The sequence below is a fragment of the Panthera leo genome, chromosome C1, assembly GCF_018350215.1.
Source record: "Panthera leo isolate Ple1 chromosome C1, P.leo_Ple1_pat1.1, whole genome shotgun sequence".
NCBI lineage: Eukaryota > Metazoa > Chordata > Mammalia > Carnivora > Felidae > Panthera > Panthera leo.
Window position 1 is genome coordinate 172,175,510 of NC_056686.1, and position 17,335 is coordinate 172,192,844.

Consider the following 17,335-nt stretch of genomic DNA (forward strand, 5'->3'; position numbering starts at 1 on the left):
AAGAAAAGAAAAGCTTCCACATTGTCTTCCAAAGTTGTTATCATTTTACATTCAACCAACTATATATTGGTTGGTTATTCCAACCAATGGTCAGATAGGTTTGGTTATTTCACATTTTTGCTGACATTTGATGTTGGCAGTCATTTTAACTGTAGACAATCGGTGGATGTGTGGTAGATCTCACTGGAAATTACATTTATGACTAATCATGTTTATTTGTGCTGCTTTGAGTCTGCTACAGGTAGGTATGCATGATTTCAGAGTCAGCCAGAGATTTTATCAGAATTTATACAAATATGGAGCTCCCATCTCTGTATTTTCATATCTAATATTTCTACTGGATTTTCTTTCATTTTTCTATTTTCTGCTAATACTTCCTATATTTTCTCTCATTATAAGTATATTTTCCTTTACTTCAATGAACATAGTCAAAATAATTATTTTAAAATCTTGATCTGACAATGGCAGCATCCAAGTTAATTAGCATTTACCATTTGTTGATAGTTTTTTTCTTTGATACTAGATCATATTTTCCTGACTATTGAAGAATTTGAGTTTGTCCTAAGCATTATGAATAGTACATTGGGTACATTCTAGATTCTGTTATGTTGCTTCAAAGCTTGTTTGATTTAAATTGCTGACTCATGCCTGCAGTGAATGGCAACTTAGATTTCTGTTCAGTTTGTTAATCTTTGATTGCAAGCTGCTTTCAGTTTGACCTTCATGTACCTTGTTCAGGGATCATTCAGTGACATGGACTGAAAATGATCAGGAGTTTTCTCCTGGCTTTCTTCTTTCTGGAGACACCTTTCCCACTTTCCAGCAGCTCTGGTTTCCCGGGGCTCCTTCATTTGGTTCCTCCAGCTTGAAAGATTTCACATTTCTCTATTAAATTTTGGAATCTGGTGCTTCCGCTTCTGTAACTATAGTGGAAATTATTCCAGTTTGTTTAATTCTTCTAAGTTCTGTCCCCCACTCCCTAGACCCCACTAAAAAAAAAAGTACCAATTTTTTAAGCTATAGAGTCCTAAGGTAGTATTTTGTTTTCCCCCAAAGTTACTAATAATTTATCTGTGGGAGGACTAGTGCTCATTCCACCAAGCCAAACAAATCCTGGCTTACTATGTAGAAATTACTTTTAGTGTCAGAAGAACACCCTGATATTTAAAGTGTCACATCACAAATATCAGCTAATTACTAAAGGGACTAAGCTATCTAAGAATATTTTTGTGGACCTTTTTATTTTTCTTAATTTTTTATTGGTTTTTGAGAGAGAGAGAGAGAGAGAGAGAGAGAGAGAGAGAGAGAGAGATGGAGCACAAGTAGGTGAGGGAAAGAGAGAATGGGAGATAGAATCCAAAGCAGGCTCCAGACTCTGAGCTGTCAGCACAGAGACTGATTCCAGGCTCAAACTCACCCACAGCGAGGTCATGGGCTGAGTCAACTGTTTAACCAACTGAGCCACCCAGGCATTCCATGGACCTTTTTCTTTCATTTAAACTATATTACTGAACCAGAATCAAATGAAATCATGTGTTTGAAATAAGCAACCATTCTATCTGTTCAATTACTTCAGTAGTACCTTTCATTTCTATGATGGTTATAAATGTTTAGACAAGTATGACATTAAAAAAAAAGGATATATGATGCAGGTAAAGGAACTGGAAAAAATGAATATTAATGTATGTCTACATTCTACTAAGTACTTTGTTAGAGAAAGGAACCCTAAATTTCTGGTCTTGCCTAAGCTTAACCCAGCTACTAAATTTTTTCCACATGGCTCTGATAGCAAAACTTCAGATTTTAACTATGCAAATTTGACTGAAGCAGTGTAAGTACAAAAAAATGAGGAACACCTGGGTGGCTCAGTCAGTTAAGTGTCCAACTCATTTAAAAATTTTGTTTAACATTTATTTATTTTTCAGAGACAGAGCATGAGTGGGATAGGGGCAGAGAGAGAGGGAGACACAGAACCTGAAGCAGGCTCCAGGCTCTGAGCTGTCAACACAGAGCCCGATGTGGGGCTCGAATTCATGAACCATGAGATCATCACCTGAGCAGAAGTCAGACACTTAACCAACTCAGCCACCCAGGCATCCCCTTGAGCATCCAACTCTAGATTTCAGCTCAGGTCATGATCTAACAGTTCATTGGATGGAGCCCCGTTTCGGGCTCCATGCTGACAGTGCAGATCCTGCTTGGGATTCTCTCTCTCCCTATCTCTCAGTCTCTCCCCATCTTGTGCATTCTCTCTCTCTCTCGCTCTCTCAAAAAAATAAACAAAAACAATGGAATCTCTTTACTATATAATTGTCAAGTTTAAAAGTTGTCATAGTAATTTAGTATGTTTTAATAGAAGTAAGTTCGAACTTTATGTTATAATTCTGGAGACAGAATGGAAGAAAAAATGAGTTGATAAAATAAGTAAACATATAGAATAATGTCCACATGTAAAATAAAAAATTTAGAAAGATAGCATTTTCTTCATTTGTACATAATATGGCACCAAGAATAAATATGCCTTAAATTTTACTCAGGTTAATATTTGATGAACCTTTGTCTAACATGCTGATTAAAATCAATTTCAAGTGACAATTTCTCTTTCTTTTCATTTTCATATCAAATGGATTTTATATCTTATGAATTAGTAAAAGGACATCTACTCCAGATTTTAGAAATAATGTACTGAAATATTATTTAACTTAAATAATAAATGAATCTTAGACTCCCTGTGATTATTTTATAAGTGTACCACTTTTGTTGTAGATTTTGCAATAAACTGAACTTAAAAATGCAATTAGTCTTTTGAGTTACTCCATTAGTATTTTAATACATTAAAAATCACACTATAGTTAATAACAGACTGAAAAAAAAGTCTTTCTGTTTAGTGAAATCCAATTATTCTTTGTGCTTCAGTCTACTTTCATAAAGCCTTTCCCATATCCTCACTTCTGATGACATCATGACACATCATTCACTTGGAATTAATCATGTGTAATCTTGTGACCTCACTTTCATTTGTGGCATTATTTCTATTTTTCACAGTTATGTCCTATTTCCCTAAATGAACTTAATCTCAGGGAGATTACATTGTACTTCAAGCCATTTCTATATAAAGACACACAAAATTACATGCATAATCTATTGATTATATATAAAAATGAAAGATATTGGAAGAAAAATTGAAATCTATCATGAAAACATGAAATGTCTACTCTTTTTTGAACTTGATAGAAGATTTAACAGGAATCTTACATTTCCGAAGATACAGCTAGCAAGATCATTCTATAATTCCTGCAACTGAATTTAACTAAATATATATATATTTTATTCTGTCATTCTAAAATTTTATTGTGTATACAGTTTAGGTTGTTAGGGTTTTGTTTTTTTTAAAATAAACTTGACATGTTACATTTTGTAAATTTAAGGTATACAGCATGTTACTTTAACACATTTATACATTATATGATTACCATTGAAGCAGTATTTATCACATTACATCACTATAGTACAATGTTATTGTCTATACCCATACTGTGCATTAGATCTCTATGGTTTGTACCCTTAAACAACATCAATTTTATTCCCCCACACTCCATCCCTTAGTAACCACCATCTTACTCTGTATTTTTTTTACAAGTTTGACTTTTTTAGATTCCACATATAAATGATACCATACAGTACTTGTCTTTATATGCCTCACTTATTTTACTTAGCATAATGTCCTCAACATCCATCCATATCACCACAGATGATAGATTTCCTTGTTTATCTATGGTTGAATAATATTCCATTGTATATGTGTATGTGTGTATGTATAGCACACCTTCTTGATCCATGCATCCATCAATGAACATTTAGGTTAAGCTTAATTTGTTCCTCTTTTTCTAGCTCTTTGAGGTATAAAGTTAGGTTATTTTGTTTGATATCTTTCTAATTTCTCAATATGTGCAAAAATTACTATAAAATTCCTTCTCAGGACTGTTTTTGCTGCATGCCAGAAAATTTGATAATCAGTCGTATTTTCATTTTCATTTTTCAAGATAATTTTTTATTTCCACTTTGATTTCTTCTCTGATCCATTAATTGTTTAGAAGTATGCTGTTGAGTTTCCACAGATTTGAAGATATATTCACTTTCCTCTTATTGATTTCTAATTTCATGCCACTTTGGTCAGAGAAAATAGCTAGTATGATTTCAATTTTCTTAAATTTGCTAAAATTAGTTTTGTAGCCTAATATATATGAGGATCTATCCTGGAGTACATTCCATGTGCATTGGAGAAGAATGTGTACTTTGTTGTTGTACAAAATGTTCTATATATGTCTTCTAAGTCCATTTGTTCTCAAATGTTGTTCAATTCCAAGATTTACTTGTTAATTTTCTGTCTGGACAATCTATTCACTGCTGATAGTGGTACTGGAATTCCCTATTATTAATATATTGTCTATTTATCAGTTAAGATCTGTTAGTATTTGCTTAATATATATCAGTGTTTGGATGGTGGGGAGTGTATATACAGTTGACCCTTGAACAACATAGGTTCGAACTGTGTGGGTCCACTTATATATGGATTTTTTAAAATAAATATAATACAGTAATGTAAATGAATTTTCTCTTCCTTGTGATTTTCTTAATAACGTTTTATTTTTTGTAGTTTACTTTATTGTAGGAATATAGTATATAAAATATATAACATACAAAACATGTTAATCAATATTTTATGTTATTTGTAAGGCTTCTGGTCAACAACAGGCTATTTATAGTTAAGTTTTAGGGAAGTCAAAAGATGTACATAGATTTCCTACTACATGGGGGGGGGGTTGGTTCCCCTAACCCCCACACTGTTTAAGGGTCAGCTGTATTTATGACTGTTATATCTTGATGTTTTGACCCTTTTATCATTATATAATGACCTTTTTGTCTCTTGTTAACATTTTTGGCTTGAAGTCTATTTTGTCTGATATATATATACATGATATATATGATATATATATATCATGTATATATATACATATATGATATACGTATATATATATCATGTATATATACATATACATATATATACATATATATATATATATATATATATATATATACACATATATCATATATATATAGCTGCACCTGCTTCCTAACATGTGTTTGGAGTATCATCTTCTACCCCTTCACTTTGAATCTGTTTCTGGAGCTGACGCAAAGTAGTAATAGAGTAGGGTCTTATTTTTTTTAATCCATCCAGCCACTCTGTGGCTTTTGGTTGGTGAGTTCAATCCATTCACATTTAGGGTGATTATTGATATATAAGAACTTGCCATTGCCATTTTGTTTTCTGGTTGTCTGTATCTCCATTGTTTCTTTTTCTTTGTGTTTCTGTTTATTGAGGTTGGTGATTTTCTGTGATGATTTTCTCAGTTTTCCCTTTTTTGTATATTTTGTTTTTTTTTTCTAGATTTTTGTTTTGTGGTTACCATGAGGTTTGTATAAAATGCCTCATGGATAAAATAGTATTTTTTCTGATGATCACAATTTGTCTTTATTTGCCTCTACAGGTTCCATCATTTTCCTTCTATCCTTTTATATTTTTATTGTCACAAATGTATCCTTTTAATTCTGTGATTTTGTTACCAATTGTAGGAGCTATGTTTGTTTTTAATGCTTTTCTTCTTTTAACATTTATGCTATAATTAAATGTTTAACACCCTATTCCAAATTAGAGCTACACTTTTCTATTTCTGTTTACTTATCACCTTACTCAAAATTGTGTGTACTTTTGTCATTTTGTTTCAGGTAGAAGAGCTCCTTTCAACATTTTTTGTCAGGCAGATCTACTGGTGGTAAACTCCCTCAGCTTTTGTTTGCCTGGGAAAGACTTTATTTCATACTTAACAGATAATTTTGTTGGATAGAATATTCTTGGCTGGAAATTTTTATCTTTCAATACTTTGAATATGTCATTCCACTCTCTCTTAGCCTATAGAGTTTCTGCTGAGAAATCTGCTAGTTTAATGGGGGTTCCTTTGTAGGTTACTTTCTATTTTTCCCTGGCTGTCTTTGAAATTATTATTTTTTTTTAATCATTGACTTTTAACAGCTTAATTATAATGTGTCTTGAAGAGGGTCTTTTTGTACTAAGATAGTAAAGTGATCTATTAGCTTCATGGACTTGCATGGTTAATTCTTTCCCCAGGTTTGGGAAGTTCTCAGCTATTAGTTCTTTGAATAATCTTTCTGCCTCCTTCTCCTTCTTCTGGTATACCCATTATTTCTATGGTGGCTTTCCTAATGGAATCTGATACTTCTTGTAAGGTCGTTTCACTTATTTTAAATCTTAGTTTGCTCTCCTCTTCTACCTGAGTCATTTCCAGACTCTCATCTTCCAAATCACTTATTTTTTCCCCATCTAATCTGCTCTAGTTCCAATGCTTTCTACTGCATTCTTCATTTCATCTCTTGAGTTCTTCAGCTCCAAAATTTATTTGATTATTTTTTAAAAATTTTCATCTCTTTGGTAAAGTACTCTTTCACTTGGTTAATTTTGTTCTTGAGTTCATTGAATTGTCTTTCTGAGTTTTCCTGTAGCTCACTGAATTTCTTCATAACATCTATTTGAATTCTGTCAGATCCCAATCTTCTGTGACTTTGAATCTGGTTGCTGGAGAATTGTCATTTTCTTTTTGTAATACTGCATTATTGGATTTTTCACGGCACTTGATGAGATGTGCCTCTGTCAGTGATTTCTTATGTAAGTAAAGTTTTGTTTACTTTGATTTTAATAGTTCTACACGTTCAGAATTAGAGGCCTTGCTTTTATATTCCAGCAGGTGACACTCTAGCACAAGTTTTTGGCTTCTCTTACCTGAGTTGGTATTGTGGCTATATTTGGGAGTGTGCACTTTCCATTCTCCACTTCCTCTGCAAGAAGGGCCACTGGCACCAAGGTCACTGATTGTGCTCCTGAGGTCGCCAGTGCTTGTCAACGTTAGGGTAGCCAGAGTTGTGGGCATTGCTTCTCCTGCCAGGGTTATAGTCTCTACTGCTGCTCCTGGAACTACTGGGCTCACAGGCACCAGCGCTTCTACTGCTTCCCTGGCTCCGCTAGATCCATGATGTCTAATCCACTCACCTTCAGATATACAGATATATGGATCTTTCTGGAATCTTGGTGTGCTGTGCACACCTTTGTTAGAAACCTTTGTTAGATTATGGGTATCCTACTGATTGTAAATCTGAAGGGGAGAGACAAAGGGAATGACTTATGCAGCCATGATGCTGATGTCCCTGCCAAAATATCTATTCTAATAATGGTTAAAAAAAAATACATATATATATATATATATATATATATATATATATATATATATGTTTAAAGAACAACTAAATCTACATACCTATTATTCATAATTTGTCTCCTCAATCAAGTATCAAAATTTCAAGACTAGTATAATAAATCATTGAAATATTTTTGTATTTAAAGGTCTCATGTTCAAAATATGTGGAAACTAATTTTTAAGTGACTTTGATTATTTCTTTTGTTATTTAGTTACCAGCATAAATTTAACATTGAAAAAGAAATTTAGAGATCTCATGGCTGGGCATCTCAGAAAATTTCTCTTTAAAAAACAAAGTAAATCAAAACATAATGATTTAGATATAAAGTTCTATCTGCTACCAGCTTGAGTATTGCAAAAACATTTGTTCTCTAAAAGTATCAGGAACCATTCTAAGAAAAATGGCTTATTCTTTTGATATTAAATGAAAACCTTTTTTAATCATATAACAATGACCCTGCTTAAATCAGGTTCCTACATGGGTTCTTTAAGAAAGTGTTATTGATAAATATAAATGGAGTGTTCTAAATAGGATTTTGCATGGCCATAGTCACTAAGTATTTGCAAGTATTTATATATTGTACAGATTAAAGCAGCAGTTTTTCTTAGAGAACATGAAATTTCTTTGATCTAACTTTGATCAAACTTCTTAGAAGTGTAAAATGTACTTCAAATAATCAATTTTTTATGAAAATATCTACTATATATCTATACATATATATTTTTTCTTTATATATATATACATTTTCTTTTCTCATATATATATATATGTATATATATATATATATTATGTAAGGCAAGATTTGCCCTCATATTTAGCACATTTATAACTATGCCATATGTAGAATCAAACATAATTGCATAACATATATGGAGAGCTGTACTCTTAAGCCCATGGAAGAATCTTGTTGCTAGTATGTAAAAAATAGCACATTAAATTCTGAATTATATAGTACTAAATATATATTACTTGCTTATGTTAAGTTGATAGATGTTCATTAAAACTTAAATATTATAAAATAGAAATGTTTTTATACTATAAAAACTTTCACAGACATTAAGTTTTAATGAAAAGATTATTGGAATTACTCTTCACTGAAGCTCATATCTTCTCTTCCTCCCATATTTCCATTCTCAATAATTTGTTTAAGCCACAAATTTTGATGTCGTCTTGACTTTCTTTCCTTGTCTACCCTTATACTAATCAAATAAATCACTAACGTTCTATATTCTACTTTCTTAATATTTCTAGAATCTATACTTTTTCTCCATTATGAAGACAATAGTCAACTAAGCCCAGGATCTCTAGCTTGGTTTACTTCAACAGCTTATGAACTTAGCTACCTATCTCTTGTAAATGAACTCTTGTAATTCACTTTCTGTACTGCATTCCTTCACTCATTCATTGAACTAATATTTATTTAACCACCTACTATGGAACAATGCACTGTTCTATGTGTGACTAACCTTTCTAAAACTCAGAATTAATCATATTATCTTCCTTAAAACTCTTCAATGAATTCACTTACTTCTATGAAATCTAATCATTGTGAATTCCTTGTATATCCTCATTTCTTTGCTTTCTGTCAATACTGGTCTATTGCAAATGTTTAGATGTCTTCTCTGGCTAAGATCTTCCTTTCCCCCAGTGCTTTGTTAAGACTCTTATATATCCCCATGTAGTATTGATGAAGAGCACTCATTATTTAGTAAGTGCCTCGCTAAAATGTCTCATCTCTTAAAAAATATGCTCCTTGATAATAAAGAATGTGCCTTAGTATTCATTATATGTAGACTATTCAGCAAGATTTGGAAACATCAGAATCTCAATAAGTAATTACTGGCTAAACAAAGTCCTGCTCATATGCTAAGTTTACTTTTCCACCAATTATGTCAAGCATTTTAATCTTAAATACAATATTAAAAGTATATACTGAAATGCTTATTAGACAAATTTCCAGTCTCTCTCTTTTTTTTTTTTTTTTTTTTTTTCCCCTAGAGTATGGACCACTCAGGAAGGATAATAAGCCAAGTGGTATACAAACCTCACAAGAAAAGTAAAGAAAAATTCTTGTGACTGGCAGAATCCTCACTATTTGGGTATGACCTAAGAAGTCATATATATTGTGGTAACATGTTATGAGAGCTCACACTTCAACACTCCTATCAATAGTGGCTTTATAGCAGAGAAACCTGAAAATACCACCTTTGCCCAGTTACCTAAGTTAAGAGCACAAGTAGTAGGATAAACTAACTTCATCATCTCCTGAAAAGATATACTGGGAAGAATGCAGTGCAGTATCTGTGGTAGTCCAGTCAAATATGCTTAACCTGAATCTAATCCCAAGAAAATATTATACAAAAACAAAATGAGGAAAATTCTTCAAAATAACAGGCATCAGCCTAAAATTATATCAAGAACTCAAAAGAGAAGTAAAGACTAAGGAACTCTTCCATATTGAGGGAGTTGAAGTAGACATGACTTCTTTAACACATGATCCCAGATCCTGGGATCCTGGATTAGAACTTATTTGTTTGTTTATTTTACAATAATTGGTATCATTGGACAGTTGATGAAATTTGAATGAGATATTTGGATTAGAAGGCACTGTTAGTGTTAAATTTCTGATTTTGATCAGTGTACTACATTTATACAGAGAATGCCCTTCTCTTTCAGTATTTATATGCTGAAATGTTTAGCAATAATAGAACATCATGCTTTCAAATTGCTATCAATTGATTGAGAAAAATCTAATGGGAGTGTATGTCTGGGAACTTGTAGGTCTGTGCAGAAAGAGAGAAAGAGAGAACAAATGTAGTAAATGAGTAATACTAGAAATAACTGAGGAATCTGGAGGGGCACCTGGATGGCTCAGTCGGTTAAGTGTCTGACTTTGGCTCAGGTCATGATTTCAAGTTCCCTGAGTTCAAGCCCCGCATAGGGCTCTGTGCTGACAGCTCAGAGCTTGGAGCCTCTCTTGGATTCTGTGTCACCTTCTCTCTCTGCCCCTCCCCTGTTCACACTCTGTCTCTCTCATTCTTAAAAATAAATCAACATAAAAAAAATTAGGGAATCTGGAATTTCTTGTAGGATTAATATTATTTCAAAATTTAAAAAAGTATAAATAACATCAGAGAAATGAAAAAAGAACTTAACAAGTGGAGAGCTATAGTCCATTAATATCCTTAAATGGAAAGCTGTTCCTGGAGTGGAAGACTCAATGCAATAATGTATCTATTTTCTTGAACTTGATCTATAGTTTCAATGCAATTCCAATAAAAATTATAGTACATTTTATTTTTGTAGATATTTACAAGCTAATTATAAAACTTATATGTAAATGCAAAGGGCTAATATATCTAAGATTGTTTTGAAAAAGAAAAACATATCTAGAGGTTATACCATACCACATAAATCTACAGTAATTGAGAGAGTGTGGTAAAGGTGCAAGGATAGGCAAATAGCTCAATAAAACAGATAAGCAACACATTGATGCATATTTCATCACCTGATTTATGCCAAAGTGCCTCCGCACAAAAAAGAGAAAAGGTGGTTTTTTCAATAAATGGCATTGGGTCAGTTGGAATCTATATGAAAAATGAGTGTTTACCCCCACCATACACAAACATCAATTCTAGGTAGATTATAGACATAAATTTGAAAGTTAAAATAAAGCTTTTAGAAGCTAACATAGGAAAATATCTTCAAGACTCTAGGATAGACAATAATCTCTGAATAAATATATAAGAAGCAAAATATTAAAGGAAAGAAGGATAAATTAGATGTCAAAAACTAAGAGACTTTATCAAAAGACACCATCAGAAAGGTAAAAGATATTTGCAATACATGGAAACAAGAAATAACATATTCAGTTACATGGAGAACTGCTACAAATCAATAATTAAAGTGGTGCCTGAGTGGCTCAGTCAGTTAAGCGTCCGACTTTTGATTTCAGCTCAGGTCATAATCTCATGGTTCATGGTATCAAACCCTGTGTTGGGCTCTGCACTGGGTCTGGAGCCTGCCTAGTATTCTCTCTCCTTCTCCCTTTGTCCCTCCCATGCTCACTCGCTCTCTCGCTCTCTCTCTCAAAAACAAAATAATAATAATAATAATAATAATAATTAAAAAGGCAGTTATCTCAGCAAGAAGTCAAAAAACCTGAACACTTCACAAAAGAGGATACACAAATGGCCAATAGCATATGAAGAAAGGTGCAACATCATTAATCATCAGAGAAATGAAAATTAGATACCCCTTCACCATCTACCAGAGGGCGAAAGTAAAATAACAACAACAACAACAACAACAGATTAGGCCAATTTTGGGTGAGGATGTGGGGAAGTAGAACTTTTTATGCTACTGGTAGGAGTGCAAGTTAGAAATCCACCTTGGAAAATAGTTTGCAGTATTTACTAAAGCTGAAAATATTCACGCTATTGCTGATCTATTCCATACCAGAAATATATTATGTGTATCAAAGAGAATGTACACGAATTTTTATGGCATCATTATTTGTAATATCTCTAAACTGGAAAGAATTCAAATGCCCATCAATAATGAAATGGAAAAACACAGTTTGCTATATACATACAGTGAAATATCATTCAATGAATGACTCCTATATGCAACAACAGGGATGAATCGCACAGGCATAATAAGGAATAAAATCAGCCAAGCACAAATGATTCATACTGTTACACTCCACTTATGTAATATACAAAACGTTTAAATTTCATCAATAGTGACTAATATCAGAATATTTTGCTTGGAGACATCATTGATAGTCTTCTGGTGTACTGATAACGTTCCACATCTTGATCTAGGTGACAGTTACACAGGTGAGTTCATTTTGTAAAACTGAAAGACATATGCCTAATATTTGTGTATTTTACTGAGTATGCATTTGTGCATTTATAGAGTATGCTTCAATAGAAAACACTAAATGAACGATAAGAAATCAAGCCCTAGCTCATGCACAGTTTGGTCAGCTTCACTGCAATTGGTAGCTCAGCAAAGATTAATAGCACTAAACCACCATAAATATTCTATTTATTTTATTAAGTTAAAGAAGCTGTTATAATACTTTTGAAAACAAGTATCAAATACAAATTGATGGCACTATGTGATGCTCAACATTTAACTAAGAAAATGTTTTTTTCTAATTTTATACCTAATAGTTTTAAGATTGCATTCTTCATACCTTCAAAGATTACCTTCAAAGAAAGATTGCAACTTGGACTGACTTTTCTACCCAAGATAGAAACACAAATATAGAAGAAAACGCTGGGAAGGAATTATTAACATAGTGTCATATTAAAGTTCTGATCACTTATTATTTGACTGTTTATATTTCATTTTATTTTAAGCACATACAGCATCCTCTGTTGTAGAAATAAGAAGGCAAAATGCTTATTTGATCAAATATAAAGAAAACATTACTATGCTAGATTATCTCTTGGGTACTTGTCTCTATCATACATTTCAGTAAGGATAAGAATTACTACTTCTGGAATCTTCCCTGTGTGGCTCTAGGTTAAAATTTGCTAATGAAAGTAATCTGTGTGAGATATGGAAGGCAGAAGTGAAGCAAAAGACATTATTTTCAGAGATCAGTCATGGTGCTTTAATCAGAGCAACTCTGCAGATGACTTTACAGGCTCACACTGTCCACTGTGGCAGATTTTGCAGAACTCTCCATGAACTCCCTCTTCGTGTCCCCATCTTTTGGCTAAATATATCTCATTATTGGACTTCCCTTTGAATACTAGTTTTTCTTCCTGCTCCAGTGTGTTAGGCTGAAGTTGTTAGTTATTGTTCCACTGATCTGGAGCATTCCAGATGTTCACACTAGCTCTTCCTGCTTTTGTGTCAGCTCTAATTCTTTTTATTAAACCCCTCACTCCCATAAAATTTAAATGACTCAGTTTTGCCTACTGAGAAGTCACTTTGATATTTCACATATTGAAGTTTTCTAACTTTACTGCCACATTCATGTATTTTTTAATTAAAAAAAAAGAACAAGATAACTTATTGACAGATTATTTAAGTGCTTCAAAATAACTTAAAAAGATAAAACTCACAAAAATAAGTACAATGTATGAATGTTAGCAGGGAAAGAATATTTTCTATACTGTATATGCCAACTTTAGATTTCATTAGTATCCACACTTAATAATGTAACAATCTTCCTACTTCTAAAAGTGAGTGGCTTCCTTTATTGATCTAAATGTCTTTGCAAACTTCACCAGGTAGTTAACAAATTTGAATTATTTGCCACAAGAACGATTATTTTTTTTAATTCTTGCACTTTATCAAGGCTATAGGAATATTTTCAATAGTTTGGGTTTTGAAATATATTCCACGAAGCATAATAGCTATAGATATTAAGATACTGCAATGTTAGATATTAAGATACTGCAATGTAAGATACTGCAATGTTAGTTCTAGCATTTGTCATGTTAGAACAATGTCAGTTAACAAAGGTCAAAAAGTATCCTTATTTATGATTAGCTTCAAATAAAGTAGGAATTTAAGTGTACTATCTAAGTATCTTTTGACAACCAGGTATTCAGAGGTAAAGAGTTTCCTCCTTAGTAATAATACAGTCTCCAAATAAATGATGACAATTACTGTCTTTCAAGTAATTTCTGATAAAATTTGATAAAACTCATAGAAAACTGCATTATTTGAGTTAAAAAAATAATGAGGAAAGTGAAAGTTGCTCAAAAAAAAAACTGAATAGCATTTGAATCTTAGGGACACAGGTAGGCATTATATATTCAAATTCTCACAATATTATTGTTTCCATAGAAGGAAGAGGAAAAAAACTATATAGAGGAGAAGAGGAGGAAAATAACATTTATTGAGGGCTATCTATAAACCTTTGCAGAGCTCCTTTTCATATGCTATTTCGTCTTCTTAATATCACAATTATTTAAAATAGACACTAGTATTATTATTATTTCCATTTTATAAATTAAAGAACTGAGATTCATAGTTCATTAAGGGTGGGTAGAGTAAAGATGAATTTAAGACTGCCTTGTATAAGTCTGTTAGGATTTTTTTTTTATTAGTGTGACATAGTAAATTATTTTTATGTGCATACTAATACAGCAGAACGCTGGAGTGAGGGGCACCTAGGTGGCTCAGTCAGTTTGGCATGTGACTCTTGATATAGGCTCAGGTCATGATCTCATGGTTGGTGGGATCAAGACTGGAGTCAGCAGCTTGGGATTCTCTCTCTCCTTCTCTCTCTGCTCCTCACCTACTTGCTCATGCACTCTCTCTCTCAAAATAAATAAATAAACTTAAAAAAAAAAAAAGAGCCCTGAGGTGAGGTAGGAATTATTCTCTAATTCTGTAAACTTGAGTAAGTTACTAACCCTGAGATGACACAAAGGATTCCATTTTAAAATCAGACTTACATGATTCAGAGATCTCATCCAGGATAAAGCTTTCCTAATAATTTCAAGAATACAATCACTTAAGAAGCACAGAAAATCAAGGGAGGGGTCTTGAATCCTGTTTGTATTCACCCTCTGGTCCTTTATTTGTAAACTATATATATTATATAATGTATTTTTTCAATTTTTTAATGTTTATCTATTTTTGAGAGAAAAACATAGTACGAGTGGGGGAAGGGCAGAGAGCAAGAGGGAGACAGAATCTGAAGAAGGCTCCAGGCTCTGAGCTGTTAGTACACAGCGGGAGGCAGGGCTTGAACTCAAGCACCGGGATTTCATGACCTGAGCTGAACTTGGATGCTTATCCAACTGAGCCACCCTGGTGCCCTTATGTTATGTATTTTTATGTATTATATATAAGTATATAAAATATATATAATATACTATGCCTATACACATCATATATATGATTCTATATCTAATTTATAAATATCATACTGATATATGGTATACATCAACACCAAATAGAATACATATTAAATATATATGTAGGTGTATATGTATATTTATCAGAGTAATAGATGAGATAATTAAATAAGATGTGCAGGTCACCCCACATCAGTTAGCATTTAGGGTCTGGTAATCTTCATTTTACTCCTAGAAAGTTACATACTTTGTGACATTTTTCAAGGATCCATAACACATAAATCCATAGATACTACATATGTTTACCATATACAATCTAAACCAGGGACATCCTGCTTAGAGAATTCCATACATAAGAACTCTTTTCTAAGTGAATACTATCAATTTAATCTTCAGGAAGCCAGTTGTTAGCATGCTTCAAATAAGCTTTTATGAAATCACCCGTCCTATTCTCTCCCAGAAGCACCCTCCACCTCTACCCTGCTATGGGAAAGAAATGAATAGCAGGTTTGCTGCTTTTGTAAGGATCCAATGAGTTAATTCATGTAAATCCATGCTGGTAAAATACTAATAATGCCAACAGCAATTATTATCATTATTGGCTACACTATATTACACGGAGTTTACAAATGGTTTAAAATAATTTAATAAGAGCTAAGATGTACTTAGTTTTGTGAAATGCAAAACTACTGGTATCCTCTTGCACTCATTTTGGTCTAATGACTTAGTGGAAAATATCTTTTTAGCAAGCATATTTTAACAAAAAAGCTACAAACCACAAATTACTATCTAGGTATTCCACAACAATGAATCAATAAAAGGAAGAAATAAGGAAAAAGAATGAGTGGGAAAGGTAAGAGACAGGAAGGAGAGAGAATGAAAGAATGAAAAGAATCAGTAATATGAAAGGTTTAGATAATTCAATTTGTGGTAACATGTTATGCTATGGTAACACACAAAATTTTGTCAGTAATTTGACACTTTCTTCTAAATGATTAATTCAAAGGTACATCACTAATAGTTCACTTTTATTTAATAAAATAAATAATATAAAACATACTTCCTTCATATTTCAATTATATTGTTTAATATTACCAACTTAGAGAAATTATAAAAATTATTTTCACTATTGTTATAATTATAATACCAATAATCCTATAAAGATATATTTACAAGTCTATATTTTGTTGCAAAGCAAATATATTTTATTACAACACTAAACCATTTGTGAGATGGAATTATATTTAAAGAAAGTTTTTAAATTGCACACTCTTGATAAAACATGGTGAAATCATCTAAACATTAAAAGCTAATTTAAGTAAATCAATTGCTTTATTCTCCTACTACTAAACAAAAAAAGAAAAAAATCTAGGGAAATAAGTTTAATAAGCTATTACCCAACATCCTAAAATCTTCCATTGTAAGGATTGTTTTGCAAGACATAATTGTTTCCACATAATTAAGTACCTACACAAATAATGGTTTCAATGATTACCAAGGTTACCCAAGGCAAACACAATAAATTTAAAATGAGAACTAATCTAAAATGTGTTTCCAATATTCAGATCCATCAGAGACTAATAAGATCATACTTGAAATGAAGTAGCTATGTAAATGAGGGCACACTGAATATTCAATCCTTAAATGACAAACTTTCTCTGAATTTTCTTCTTTCTCACTTAAAGAAAACATTTTATTTTCTGTATTTTCAACATCTTAGCAAGAAACAATGGCTCTGATGGCCTCTTAAATTTGGACAGAATTTCGAATGGACATTATTACCTTTTAATTTTCGTTCCCTGGGCCAGAATGAAAATGTTAAAACATATGCTTATGAGTCTGTAATTCAAAATGATTTTACCATTCTATTTGTGTAAAGATATCTAAAAAAATTAGAAGCAATATTTACAAGGCAGTTAAGGTCTTGAACAAGGTTAACCAAAAGAGACAAAATCCTCTAAAGACTCTTAGTAAATAGCATAAACTAGTTTGATTGATTGGAATGTATATACAATTATGTTAATAAGTAAAAATGGATTAATCTATTAAATTTTTAAAAATAAGGTTTCAAATTATCCCACAAAAAACACCAACTGTTTTCTGTACGTAAGAGATATAGCTAAAACAAAGTAATTCAAAAGTAGGTAGGCAATATTATGACAAACATGCAA

The 17,335-nt window shown here is 32.2% G+C and overlaps 1 long non-coding RNA gene across 1 annotated transcript in view; it reads right to left on the minus strand.

Moving 5' to 3' along the window:
* Positions 1-375: 375 nt before the first annotated feature.
* Positions 376-17,335, minus strand: part of LOC122226360 — a 30,494-nt gene continuing 13,534 nt past the window's right edge. The window contains exon 3 of the long non-coding RNA XR_006205593.1: positions 376-923. This is a non-coding gene — a long non-coding RNA (uncharacterized LOC122226360). The remainder of the gene's footprint in view (positions 924-17,335) is intronic.